General features: G+C 51.4%; 1 protein-coding gene across 6 annotated transcripts in view; it reads left to right on the forward strand.

Moving 5' to 3' along the window:
- SLC2A9 (solute carrier family 2 member 9) overlaps positions 1–13,461 on the forward strand; it is a 240,038-nt gene that overhangs the window by 16,385 nt on the left and 210,192 nt on the right. The window contains exons 1-2 of one of the 6 annotated variants that reach the window (XM_041752338.1): positions 11,154–11,204; positions 11,895–11,958. The gene's annotated coding sequence lies outside the window, so the exon portion shown is untranslated. Of the gene's footprint in view, positions 1–3,949; positions 4,083–4,983; positions 5,002–11,153; positions 11,205–11,736; positions 11,959–13,461 lie in introns of those variants that run through there. The other 5 variants (XM_041752337.1, XM_041752340.1, XM_041752341.1 and 2 more) reach the window with 5 other exon arrangements.

The raw sequence follows: 13,461 nt of genomic DNA on the forward strand, positions 1-13,461 counted from the left end.
TCAACTGTCTCCCCCCAAAATCACGTTGAAGTCCTAACCCCCAGTATCACAGAATGTGAACTTAATTGGAAATAGGGTCATCACAGATGTAAACTGGTTAAGATAAAGTCTTCCTGGAGAAGGATGGGGCCTAATCCAAGATGACTGCTGTTTTTATAAGGAGAGGACACACAGGGAAAGGCCAAGGGAGGACATGCATGGAGGCTGGCGTATGGCTGCGTGCCAAGGAACGCCAAGGGTGGCCAGTGACACCAGAAGCTAAGAGAAAGCGGAGCAGCTTCCCCCCTAGAGCTTTCAAGGCAGCACAGCCCTGCCACACCTGGCCTCAGATGTCTAGCCTCTAGAACTGGGAAAAAATAGGTTTCTATTGTTTGAAACTCCCCGGATCACACAACGCGAGGTGATGAATGAAGTCAAGGAACTGAGGGCTCTGATTTCCAGCCCTGCCTCAACTGCCCACACTGGCCGTGCCTCCTTGGGGAGGTCTCTGGACTGCACATTTCCTATCTGTGAAAAAGAGGGAATTGTGTCGGGTCAGTATTTGCCAAACTTGCTGATAATTAGAATTACTTGGGACACTTATTAAAATTATAGCTTATGGGGCACCTGGGTGGCTCAGTCAGTTAAGCGTCTAGCTGTAGTTCAGGTCATGATCCCAGGGTCCTGGGTTGGAGTCCTCCACGCTCAGCTGGGGGCCTGCTTCTCCCTCTCCCTCTGCCTCCCCTTCCTGCTCATGCTCTCTCTCTCTCTCTCTCTCTCAAATAAATAAATAAAATCTTTTTGAAACGTAAAAACATAAAACTATGGCTTATTAGACCTTTCCTCTGGATTTTCAGAGTCAGTGGGTCTGGGGCAGGGCCAGGAATCTACATTTTTGAGAAACTCCAGATGGTAGCAGTAACTGGCACTTTGCAGTCACTGCCTTCTCTGGTGTTCTAGGCTTCTCAAGGGTGAAGCTTTGCCTCTTGACCCCATGCCCTCTATTGCAAGCCTACCATGGATGGTGCGTGTTGAAATCTCTGTCCCCTACCCAGACTGCAAGCCCAAGAGGGCAGAACCACATCTGTACCTCCAGCACGTTGCCTGGAAGACAGCCAGTGTGCCTAGGAGTCATGTACTGAACCAAAGGATAAATCATCTTTCCTGCAGACGTCCCGCTCTGGCATGTGTGATCAAGGACCTTGCAAGCTCTTGTTCTCAAGCTGCAGATGTGCCTCCCTGCTGCCAGTCTGGACCAGTCCCTGACTCCAGTCCACTCTTCATGCTTTTTTGGAGGAACACAAATTCAGTGTTCTACTACATTTGCAGACGCAGTTCTAAGTCACTGGATCCTACGGAGTGAGTTCCGGGATTCTTCCCATTTTATAGGTAGGGAAAAAACTGAGGCTTCCAGAGTTTGAGTGACTTGCTCAAGGTCACAGCCAGTGTGGAGGCTCTGATCTAACTTAGGGGGTCCAGTGTCAGCACCTAGATCTCTCTGTCCCACCACCGTCCCACCACTCACAGTAAACCCTGTGCCAAAGGGATCTCATCCAAGCAACTGGACCAGCCCATCTTTTGTCCCGCTTTCCTCTCTGGAAAGACCTGTCAGGCTTCTACCCACTTGCTGCACTCTGGTAGCTCCTCTCCCTGTTGGCCCTTCTCTCTGGGCTGTCCTGCCGGAAACTCCGTTCCTTCCTACACGGAGAGCTGTGCCTCTGGGGAGTGAGCCTCTGGTGTGCGTGGCCATCATAGCACACGTTTTAACTATTGTACCTCGCCCACCCAGCATAAGCCCTCTCTTCCTTCGTGTCTTTGCTCACATGTGACCTCCTGGGTGAAGGCTTCTAGAACCATATTTTAAAAATTTGCAATGTCCACCCCACAGCCCTCTATGCCCCCTTCTTTGTGTTTTTTGCATGGCACCTATCCCAATCTAATAAACTATCATTGAATTACACGTGTGATCTACCGTCTGCCTCCCCTCCCTCGAATGTAAGCTCCACGAGGACAGAAGTTTGCTCTGCGGGATTTCATGGGTCCACTCCCAGTGCCAGGAACAGTGCCTGGACCACAACTCGCACTCTCCCAGGGCTCGCCCAGCGACGAAGGAGCACGTGCCTCAGTGCTGAGTGTGTCTCCCTCCGACGACTGTGAGCTCCTTTCAGGAAGGACTTTATCTGGTTCATGTCTGGACCTCCAGCAACGAACTAAGGGCCTGGCTCTTCGGACAACCTCAGGAGGCCTTGCCCAAATAAATGAATGAGGAAGTGAGTGATCAAATGAGTGAATTAGCAGGTGGATTTCTTTTCCAGAGTGGTTTGCTTTTGGCAAAATGCAGCGACTACATTTCCACTCGTAGCCTCGCCTGTGGCTGCTCCTCAGGCTGGAATGCACCCCAAACACCACCTCGGGGACATTTATAGCCTTAGGAGGTCATTCGGGGTCGTACAGGTGGAACGGAGGGGCCCAGCGCAGCTAGCCGGGGCATAGCACCATCCACTGGATGTCAGTCTCTACTCTGCTCCTCCCTTGCTCCTCTGCTTTCCTCTTCCCTGGAGGGAGAACTGGGCTTCCCCTCACTTTGTGAGAGGAACTTCCCTCCTCACCCCAACCCCACACAGGAAGTGCCTTCTGCTTGCTCAGCCACCTCCAGCAGCGCATGTCAGGGAACAGAGAGAAGGAAGGGGGCGGTGCTGCAGGTGACTGTCCACCCCCCCACCCCCCCACCCCCCCACCCCCGCTCCCAGAGCCATCCTGGCCCCATGGCAATTGGATGTGCTGTCCTGTGTTTTTTCTCCCCGTCGCCTCTCTTGGGCCCAAGCTTCAGCAGACCCAGGAAAGCAATGGTCCACCTCGGAGGGCTAAGGTGCTTGTGGGCGTCCCCTCCAAGTCCACTGCTGGTTCTCCACCCTGAGCATTGTCACAAGCCAGGGAAGGACTGCTTGCTGGCTGGAAGAGAGGTGAAGGGGGAGTCTGGCAGAGTTGAAGCTCACAAGCTGGTGCTCCTGTTGGGCGAGCAGGTCCTCTCTTGCTGCAGAAACCACTGGGCATTTCCCCTCCTTGGTGCAGAGGAGTGGACCCTGGGGGCTTCCCTGGAGCAGTGAGGAGTCTGTGCTGCTTTGGCAGAGGGGTGAGCCTGAATGCTCGATGCACAGCTCAGAGGATGTGCAGCGGGGCCAGGGAGCTGGGACCGGCAGCCAAGGCCCCCAGGTCAAGAGGATCTCAGGAACGGTCATCAGTCTGGCTGGGAAGAAGGCCTGTAATCTCAACCTTCAAGATCAGAGCCAGCACAGGAAACAGATTCAGAACTGCTAACTGTACAATTCGAAAGAACACATAGATTCTCTTCATTTTTTTTATGCTTCCTTAACAGTTGCCTAATTAGCTCGTTGGCCTGATTCATCCTTTTCTTCAAAGAAACAAACTGTCTTGCTCCATTCTTTGATCTATTCATTCCTTTAAGTAGCATATTGATTTCTTCCCATTCACTCTTCTGCTAATTAATTAATTAGCTAATTAATCAATGCAAGATATTTATCAGGTGCCACATTTCAGGCTGTATTCTAGGTGCCAGGCACAGCGGTAAATGTGACTGGATGGCTGAGTAGGGTTTCAGGAGGAAACCGAACCCACTCCAGACAATTCAAGTGACTTACAGAGCTGGGGGTAGGGGTACAAGAACAGCTGTAGAATGGCCAGGATCCCCAAGAGAGCGATAAGCCATTGCCGCTGTCCCTGAGGGCAAGGCAAAGAAGTGGCATTGAGAAGCAAGGGTGGAGGAAGGCCCCCTGCAGGGACGTGTGTTTGGTGTTTGGGGACCCCATCCCCTCAGCTATTGCCAGAGCCGCCAGATTGGCAGTGGGGGAGGGAGTAGCAGGGAAGAAGTGCCCACCTCCTTCTCTTCCCATCCTTTGGTTTCCAGGGCTGATAGCTAGTTTCATGGAAGTTGACCAATGCCATCCTTCAGGCTTCCCAGGGCAAGAGCAGGACAGAGACCGTGAACACTGGAGCCAGGGAGGCAAGGAGAGTGACCAGCCCAAGACCCATTCCCAGCTGCCTGGGCTACACATTCCAGCTGCAGGATGGTGATCAACAACCAGGTAAATATTCAGCACATGCTGACTGGTGCCAAAAGAAAACCAGGGCGGGATAGATGGAGGGTATGCGAAGGTGATGAATTATGAACTTGGGTTTCATATCAGGTGATCGGGGGCAGGGGGGCTCCCCAATGGATCTTATTTGAGTGGAGACCAGAGGGAAGAAAGTTAGGAGTTCTTTACAGACCTGGGGGAGGGTGTTCCTGGCAGAAAGAGCAGAGGCTCTGAGCCAAGAGTGGAACAGAGCCACTTGAAGGCACCAAGGGAGCCGGTTGACCAGAGTGGACAGGTAGGTGGAAGGAAATGAGGGGGACAGAGTCAAGTATGAGTCATCAGGGTCAGAGGCCGTAGCCCTTGCTAAGGCCTGTGAATGTAACCCTGAGCCAAGGGGGTCAGCAGCTATGGGGTGGGGGAGGCATTTTCTGAGCACAGGGGGACCAGATGCAGCCTACATTATAAAGAGCACATAGCTGCTCTGTGGGGAAGTGGGGGGCTGGGGCAGGGGGAGTGGCAGGGAGAGCAGACAGAGAGCCCTGGCAGTGGCTCCTCCCAGACCTGGCAAGACAGCTTGGACTAGGGCTGAGAAGTAGGAACTGATGGGGGGAGGCGGTCAGATCCTGGATCCGGGAGGCGAGGTGTGGACGGCAGGTAGGATGGCGATGTTCCTTACAGGGATCGGAAGACTGACTTTGGAGGAGCTGGTTTGGACGGGGAGCAGGGGAGGGGGGCCGGCTGTGGACCTTGCGAGTTCGAGATCACGGTTATCCAGTCAGGTGTGCTGATTGGTCACGGCCCTGCCAGGGCCCGCCCTGGCCTCAGACACATGACTCCCCTCCAAGTGCTTGCTCGGCTAGGAACTGACCTGGCCACTTCATCGGCTTCATTTGGTCACCTTAATTCTGAGGATCCGTTTAGGACCCAAGTAAGTGTCCATGTCACGTGGGCTGGCCAGGAACGTGGGACACCTGGGCTGGGATTTAGTCGTGGGAGTCGTCAGCATGCAGGTGGGACCAGAGCCGCCCAGGAAGCCAATGCAGAGAGAATAGGGCGAGAGGGAGGACGTGGCCCCAGAGAAGAACGCATGGAAGGCGGCCAGGGAGGCAGGAGAGAACCAAGCAGCAGCTCCTCGGAGGAGCGCTTCCAAGTCTCGGGAAAATCCCAGCCAGCTGGCGTCTGGCCCACAGCCCTTCCTTTGACATCTACGGGCCACACGCCGAGTCTCCCTGCAGATCACAAATTCACCCAGACCTGCTCCGGGCCGCCGGAGGCTGCTCCATTCTTGTTTGTCAACTCTGGTCAAGTTGAACAAGAACCTGGGAGAAACTGAATGAACAGCTAAGTATAAATACTTACTTGGACCCTCTGAATTTCATAAGTGGTTGACTTGTAAGTGCTAAAAATAGGCACAACTTACCAGTCTCTGCCAGGTGTGCAGTATTAGGTCCACACATTAATCCCCACGGAGGGACATGTGGTCGTGTTTATGATACAGACAAGGAAGCTCAGCTCAAGGAGGTTAACTGAATTCCTTACGCTCACACGGTTGGCTGGTGGCAGTTGGGGTTGGAAGCTGGGTCACTGTGGGTGTCAGAGCCTCGCTCTTCCAGCCTAAACCAAACCCATGAGCTGAAGGAGGATCTCAATCTTCGGACGTTCCACTCCACTTTTTTTTTTTCTTCTTCTTCTTCTTTTTTTTTAAAGATTTTATTTATTTATTTGAGAGGAAGAGAGAGAGCACAGAGGGAGAGGGAGAAGCAGACTCCCTGCTGAGCAGGGAGCCCGATGTGGGACTTGATCCCAGGATCCTGGGATCATGACCTGAACTAAAGGCGGACGCCTAACCAACTGAGCCACCCAGGCGCACCCCACTATTTTTTCTTTTTTAATAACAAGCTGGTATTTCAAGCTTACTTAAAATGGTGATCAAACCATTGATCATGCTTCTCTCTAAGGGCTTGAGAGGTCAGAGTAACAGTTCCATGAGGGCTCCTGTCAGACCCAAAAATGAAACCAAGCAAACACGTGATAGGCATTCACGGAGAGTTCTGGAAATATGCAGAAAACATGGGGAGCAGGCAGGAGAACAACCTGGTTAGGGGGTCCCTGATCTCCCACTGCTGGACACTGAGTGCCATTGCCACGAGACTCTCGCTAGATGATGCTTTGCTTCCTTGGTGGTGCTCGCTGCTCTGTGTCAAACTCAGGCCCAGTGCTGGTGCGATCCCCTCCCCGGCAGCCAGTCTAGGCCAAACACTCTTGACAGAGGTTTCTGAGGGCAAGAGAGAGCTCAGCAGGCACTGCGGCTTCTCTGATCAGTTCATCACCAAATATACATTAAGTGCCTACTATGTGCTGGACTCTGTTCTGGGCGCTGGGGTAACTGCAGTGATAAGAGACAAGGTACCTGCCCCCCCCCCCATGGAGTTGCATTCTGCAGGGGAGAAAAGACAGGAGCCCCAAAATAAATAGAAAAGAGAACTTCATGTATTACATAGGTTGAAGGAAATAAAAGGTAAGAGAGAAAGAGGGAAGGAGGGAGAAAGGGGACAGGGAGATGGAGAAGGACTCAGAAAGGGAGGGAGAGTGGGAGGGACAGGCAGACAGGCAGACTTGGGGTCAGGCTGGGTTCAGTTTAGGCAGGGTGATGCGAGAAAGCCTTCCTAAGGAGACGTGCAAGATAAGACCTGAGGGACAAGAGGGAAGCAGCCCTGTAGAGGTTTGGGGGACAGATCTCTGGCCAGAAGGAGCAGCCGGTCAACAGACCCCAAGACAGCAGAGCCTGGGTGTTTCGGAGGACGGGAGGAGGCCACAGTGAGGGCCATGTGGAGGCCGAGGGAGAGAGTAGAGTGAAAAGTTGGAGAGGCAGACATGGACCTTGTCACTGGGGCCCCTCCTGACCTTCTCAAGTCCCACAGCTGGTGGGCAGCAGAGCCAGGATCGGAAGCCATTTGGGGAAGAAGCAATCCCTTGCTCTTCTCGTATCACTTGGTAGAATGAGGAGGGTCTGGCTCTGGGTGCAGGGAACAGCAAGCCAGGACTTGTTGGAGGAAAGCCACGGGAGGCTGTAAGCAGGGTGGGTCCTACCCCCGGGTGTTTGCAGAGGAAGTCACTTCTGCGCCACTGCATGGAGAGTATCTGCGGAAGGGGGGGTGAGCCGGGCAGCTGTCGGGAGGCTGTGGCAGGTGGTGCCCCAGGGACAGCTGTGCCATCTGCCCAGGATGTAGTCTAGAGCCCAGGTGGCGAGAGTTGCTGGGATTCGGGCAGGCACCAGGAGGGGATTTAGAGGGAGGAAGGAGTCTGCTTTTTGGCCTGGGAGGAGGCTGGACTAGGAGAGGCCTGACGAAAGAGGGGATCTGGGCAGGGCTGTCGGAAGTCCAGTGTGCATATGGAAGGGTTGAAGGTGACAGATGAGTCTGGATGAGGTTGCCCAGGGTGAGAGGGTAGAGTAGAAAGGAGGCCATTAGGCTGGGTCTTGGGCTGCTCCACCATTGGCGGTCTCTCAGGGAAGGAGGAACAGCTGGGCAGACTAAGGAAAAAGCAGCTAAGGGAAAACCAGGCCAGTGTGTTGATGGGAAGACAGGACAGGGAAGTTTCTAGAAGGACCCAGAAGGAAGAGGAATGGTCACCTTCATCAAAGCTGCTGAGAGGGCATAGGGGATTGGTGAGGGACTTTGGAAGATTGATGGCCTCAGTAAGAGCAACTTGAGCTGTGTGACAGGTCAAAGCCTCTGCTGGAGCAGACTAAGGAAGTACAGAGTAGAGACGGTGAATCCTCTGGGACATTTTAGCTATGCCAAAGAGCAAGGAAATGGGGTGAGAACAGAGGGTCATGGGGTCAAAGGAAGGTTTTTTTTTCTAATTGAAGTGAACTTCAGGGAACATAAAATTAACCATTTCCTACATCCACAGTGTTGTGCAGCCACCACCTCTGCCTAGCTCCAAAACATTTTCATCTTCCCAAAAACAAACCCATTAAATATTGGCTTCCCATTGGCCCCCTACCCCAGCCCATGGCCACCACTGACCTGTCTTTAGTGTCTGTGGATTTTTCTCTTCTGCACATTCCATTTAAATGGAATCATGAACAGGTGAATGTTTGTGTCTAGGTTTTTCACCTCAGCGTAAGGGTTTTCCAGGTTCTTCCACACTGTAAACATGTATCAGGACTTCATTCCTTTTTTGAATGAATAATCCATGTGTGGATACATCACAGCTGTGTGTCCATTCATTAACTAATGGACGTTGGGATTGTTTCCACATTGCAACTACTGTAAATAGCACAGCTTCGAGCATTCATGTACAAGTTCTGTTTGAACACCTGCTTTCAATTCCCTTGCATATGGACCCAGGAATGATCTTGCTGGGTCACAGAGTAATTCTATGTGTGCTCTCTGACAAATCATCAAACCGTTTCTCACGGTGGCTGAAGCAGTTGACATCCCCACTAGCAATGTAGGAGGGCTCTAGTTTCCACCCCCCCAACCCCCCATCCTTGCCAACACTTCTAGATTGATTGATTGATTGACTGATTTGAGGGGGGAGGTACAGAAGGGGAAGGAGGAAGCAGACTCCCTGCTGAGCGTGCAGCCCAATGCGGGGCTCCATCTCATCACCTTGAGGTCATGACCTGAGCCAAAACCAAGAGTCAGATGCTCAGCTGCATGAGCCGCCCAGGTGCCCTCCTCTACTAATTCTTAGTTTAGTTTTTGTTTTTTGATTGGTGATATCAAGACATCTTTGTATTTAGCCTAGAAAGATTCAGTAGAGAAGGAGAAATTGATGATACTGAAGGGAAACGGGATAATTGCTGGAAGAAGACCCTTGACTTGGGACGCCTGGGTGGCTCAGCGGTTAAGCGTCTGCCTTTGGCTCAGGGCATGATCCTGGAGTCCTGGGATTGAGTCTTATATAGGGCTCCCTCCGTGGAGCCTGCTTCTCCCTCTGCCTATATCTTTGCCTCTCTCTGTGTGTGTCTTTCATGAACAAATAAATAAAAGCTTAAAAAAAAAAAGACCCTTGACAAAGTGAGAGGGATGTGTCTAAAAGACCCAAAATGGCAGATCCTCCGATGTGAGAAGTCTTTTGGATGCTGCACTGCCAGAGAGAGAGAGAGAGAGAGATGTGTCTGACACCAAGGTCTCAAGGCTCACTCTGATGGGATTGTCCTCTCTGGTGAGGGGCTTCCCCAGAGAGCAGCAAACAGAATGTGGGTGGAGGGTGGAATTGTGGGTCTTGCTTTAAATGTTAATTCTCGTCTATAAGTCATGGTGCTTTAGGCAAGTGGGGTGACTTCAGGAACCCCAGTATGCTCGGCCATAGAATGGAGCTAACAAGAGCTTAGTGGCTGCTCTTAGGATTAAATGAGGCTGCGTATAACCAGTAGGCGCTTACTAAATGCAGATCCTGTCCATTGGCTCATCCTTCTGGCTCGATTGTGAATTATCCGATGAAAGTAAAAGATTTATCCTTTGCAGACTTCTCAGTATCTAGCATTGTATTGGCCACGTAATAGGTGCTCCATAAACACTGGAAAAAGAATAAATAAATAAACAAGAATAAAAATAGTGATCAACAAAGAGACTTCCCCAAACAACAGCAATACTGGGTGCTTGCTACACGGCAGGCAATTCCAAGGGCGGCATCTCATTTGGCCTGTATTACATGACCCTGAGATGAGCATTCCCTTATCCCCACCTTGCAGGCAGGTGACTTGTCCCCTGTTACCTGGCTGGGGAGTGGCAGGCTGGGATTCAAGGTCTGACATCAAATCCCAGGCTCTTAGTCATCACATTATACTATCTATCCAGATGCTGCTAAACCAGCAGTTGAATAATCCTGGCATTGAGAATGACTTGCTGCAGCTAAAAAGAAGTCAAGAGAGTGGTCCGGTGACTGACTGGGGAAAGGAAGGGCTGGGCACCAGCTGGAGAACTGCGGGAGCTTTGGAAAGACTAGGGGAGCGATCGCATTGCCCAGGTGTGTCTGCACTTCCTTATGCACACCCCGGGCACAGGAATCCTCCTAGTGTGTCAGCCATCGGAGGGTGGTTGGTAAAGACACCTGCAGTAGATGCTTCGCAGGGGTCAGGTGATTTCTTCTCGTCCTCCAGGGCACCCTTTTGTCAGCCTCAGGGTTGGGAAACTGGGAAAATGGGATTAGCCATGAGCAGGTTTCCTGGGTGCTCTGAACTGACACCAAGAGAACTGGATGGGCTGTTCCAGGTGTCCCGAACAGTGCCACCTCCCAAAACCTAAGCACGTGTCTGAACCAGGCACAGGGTCCCTTTTTCCCTGGTGGGTGGGACTCCCGGGTGCCCATCCTCACTTCCTATATCCTCAGCTCTCTGTGAACTGGTCAGGAGGACGCTGTCGGGCTGCTTGGGTTCCTCATCTCTGTCCCTCACGTTTCTCTGCCCCTCCAGCCCTCCACTTATCTCAGAGTCCCAAAGATGGAGTAGGATTCCCAAGTGGGCGTCTCTTTCAAGCTAGAGGGACAGGTCAGGAGGACATCGTGGTGTTCCTAAAAGAACGACAATGGCAGTGCCCCTGGGTACAGCATGTCAGAGGCGATGGCTCTCATGTATGTCTCCATGGGTTCATGGTTCTCCTACATCGACAGAGTAGCAAGTGCAAACACCTCGTCCCACTCACTTGGGCTTAGGACCCGATCAACATGCATCCATTTGTGTCCTGCTTTATAGCGGTTGCGTGTCATGTCACTTAACCCTCGCCACCGCCTGGGCAGGTTGGTCCCGCGCTGGCCACATCGTCATGTTAGCGAGAAGCCCTCGACACCCAGGGAGGTCGGTCCGATCATCAGCAGTGGCTTCGAGGGAATACCTCTGCCTTTGACTCTGGTCCAGAACTTGTTGACCCTCACCTGGCATGTTTTTAATAAGCTGAACTAGCCATCACTAGTTCCCTGTTAATCATTTATCTCTCGCCCACCCGAGATAGGCTTCACGGAATGTTTACAGTAACAGCTGGATGCTGTTTAATCATTAATGCTGCTTTCTTTCCCAATTTCCCAGGCTTATATCAGACTATATGGGGAGCTGGGTTATCTATGAGGCATGTTCTCTTTGCTCTTTAGACTGTAACAGGCCAGGGAAGCCCCAGGAACCGGGTGAGTTATGCTCACACACTTGGATTGGCTTTGGGGATGTTTAAGAGTCGAGACTCTCGCAGAGCAGCTGGAATAAGGCAATTGAAAAGCGAGGGATTTGACAGTCACTTTGGTGAAGATTAAGTGAGAGAATGCACGCGAAGGGCTTAGCATGGTGTTTGATAAATGTTAACATGAAAATGAAGTTGATTATGAGTGATTATGGCGAAGGCAATCATTCCAAGGGCTGCTAATCCAGTAATCTCCATCTGCCTTTCCCCTTCCTCCCCCCTCCCTCTCCTCTCTCCCCTTCTCTCCCTCTCTCTTCAAGCTGCCCTATTTTCCATATTCCTGTTCCATATGTTTTAGGGTTAGCTTTAGCTCCATGCCAAGGTCAGCAGAGACTTAACCCTGAAGATTAAGGATGAAGTCACAGCCAAGTATTACTCAATCGAAAATGTGGAGGGAGTAGGAAGTCTGTGGCATTTCCTGTCCAGAGCTGTCAGCCAGGGGCTGGTTGGCACCACAGGGCTTGCGCAGCAGGGTGGACAGTGCACAGAGCAGCACCTACAGGCACTTCAAGGGAGGTGGCCTCCAGCTCACACGAGCCAGCTTTGGGAGAACACGACCCCCTGTACGGTCTGCCGACCTTCTGTGGTGTACTCTGTCAACAGGCCCGTTTCTTTGCCTCTGCCCTTCCATCCAACACAGGCTTACGAGTGAGGATGTGACATGAAGCTGTCTGGGCTCCGATCCAACCTCTGTGACAGGTTAGGTGAGTGAAGGTACTTCTCCAGGCCTTGCTGACTTGATTTCCATCATGACTGGCCATAGCGATCCACACATGGTGCCTTGAAGGTTTTATGATCGGTAGCAGAGGTGGTTTTCTAAACATTTAACCCCCGGCACAGCCAAGGCAGGGGCCAGATAGCTAGGAGCCGAGTCCTGGTGCTCTGCTATGGTAGGCATGAACTCTGTAGCTGCTGGACTCTGGCAGGTGGGCACCTGGGCCAGAGGCAGGGCTATTCATCAGTGGGTGCAGCACACTTTGACCTTTAAGAACCGGCATGGCCACACTAGTGGACACTTATCAGAGTGTTAGATTAGAACAGCAGCTATTTCTGCACTATTACTGGAGATTGAAAAGACAGGGAGGGAGCTGGCAGTTTCAAAACCTCATGCCCAGAGCTTACATTTATACTATATTTATTCATTATTCTATTCAAGCCTTAGAGAATTATTTTGAGGCAGTTTAGGGTTCTCTTCTCATATACCCAATAGTTTCCCCTCTTTTTTTCTCTTAATAAGTTCTAAGACACCATTTCAGAATGGTGTTTCACGAGGCTCTGACAAACGAAGTGCCTTATGTGTGCTCCACAGAGGCCATTTGCTGTGAGTTCAGTGACAGTGGTGATCACTTAGCATTTATTATGTGCTACGTCTATCTGGACTCATTTGAACTTCACAAGGGCCTGTGAGATACGTCCTGTTGCTGTGCCTCACTTGACATAAAGAAACAGAGGTACAGAGAGGTTAAGTCACTCGCCGCAAGTCACACAGCTAGTGAGCTATAGGGCTGGTGTCTGAACTCATGGCTCCATGCTGCCTGGGGTGCAAGCTGACTGCATTTGGCCTCGTGCTATGTCTGTGGGCAGCTTCCTACCTGGGACATGACGTCTCAGGGATGGATGAGGTCACTGTCAGCTCTGTGGTGGTCTCTGTAGGGTGAGGCACAGAGTCTCACCTTCATGCTCACCTCCTCTATGCGACTGTTCCTTTTGAAATCTGAATCACTTCCTTCTGTGTATGGGAAGGAGAAAAGGCGTTCTAGGCTGAGGGGCAGCCAAAGGAGCATGAGAATGGCCTGCAAAGGGAGGTCCAGTGGGCTGGAGCATCCCGGGGTGTGTGCTGGGATGAGTCAGGCAGGGTCCTCCAGGGGAGGGCCTCGGACATAACATTCGAGTGCTGGCCACAGAAGCTCACCAACCAACATACTCGTCAGGCTACACAGATGACTTCTGGATCTCAGAGCCCGTCGTCCTCTAAGAACTAAATATTCTTCCAGAATTGTATTTTGTATCTCTACTTGGCCACTTGATACCTTATGGACTTAACTGAAAAAAAAAATTTAAATTTAAAGCAATTTTTAAAACTTGCTTTTTCTAGTTACAGAAGTGGAGTTTTTCCAGTGTCAAAAATTGGAAAAACATAGGAAAAGAAACCAGATAAAAATGGGCTAAAATACTATGGCCAGGTAGAAACTGCTGTCTGTTTTGCT

This window comes from Vulpes lagopus, chromosome 4 (assembly GCF_018345385.1).
Source record: "Vulpes lagopus strain Blue_001 chromosome 4, ASM1834538v1, whole genome shotgun sequence".
Taxonomy (NCBI): domain Eukaryota; kingdom Metazoa; phylum Chordata; class Mammalia; order Carnivora; family Canidae; genus Vulpes; species Vulpes lagopus.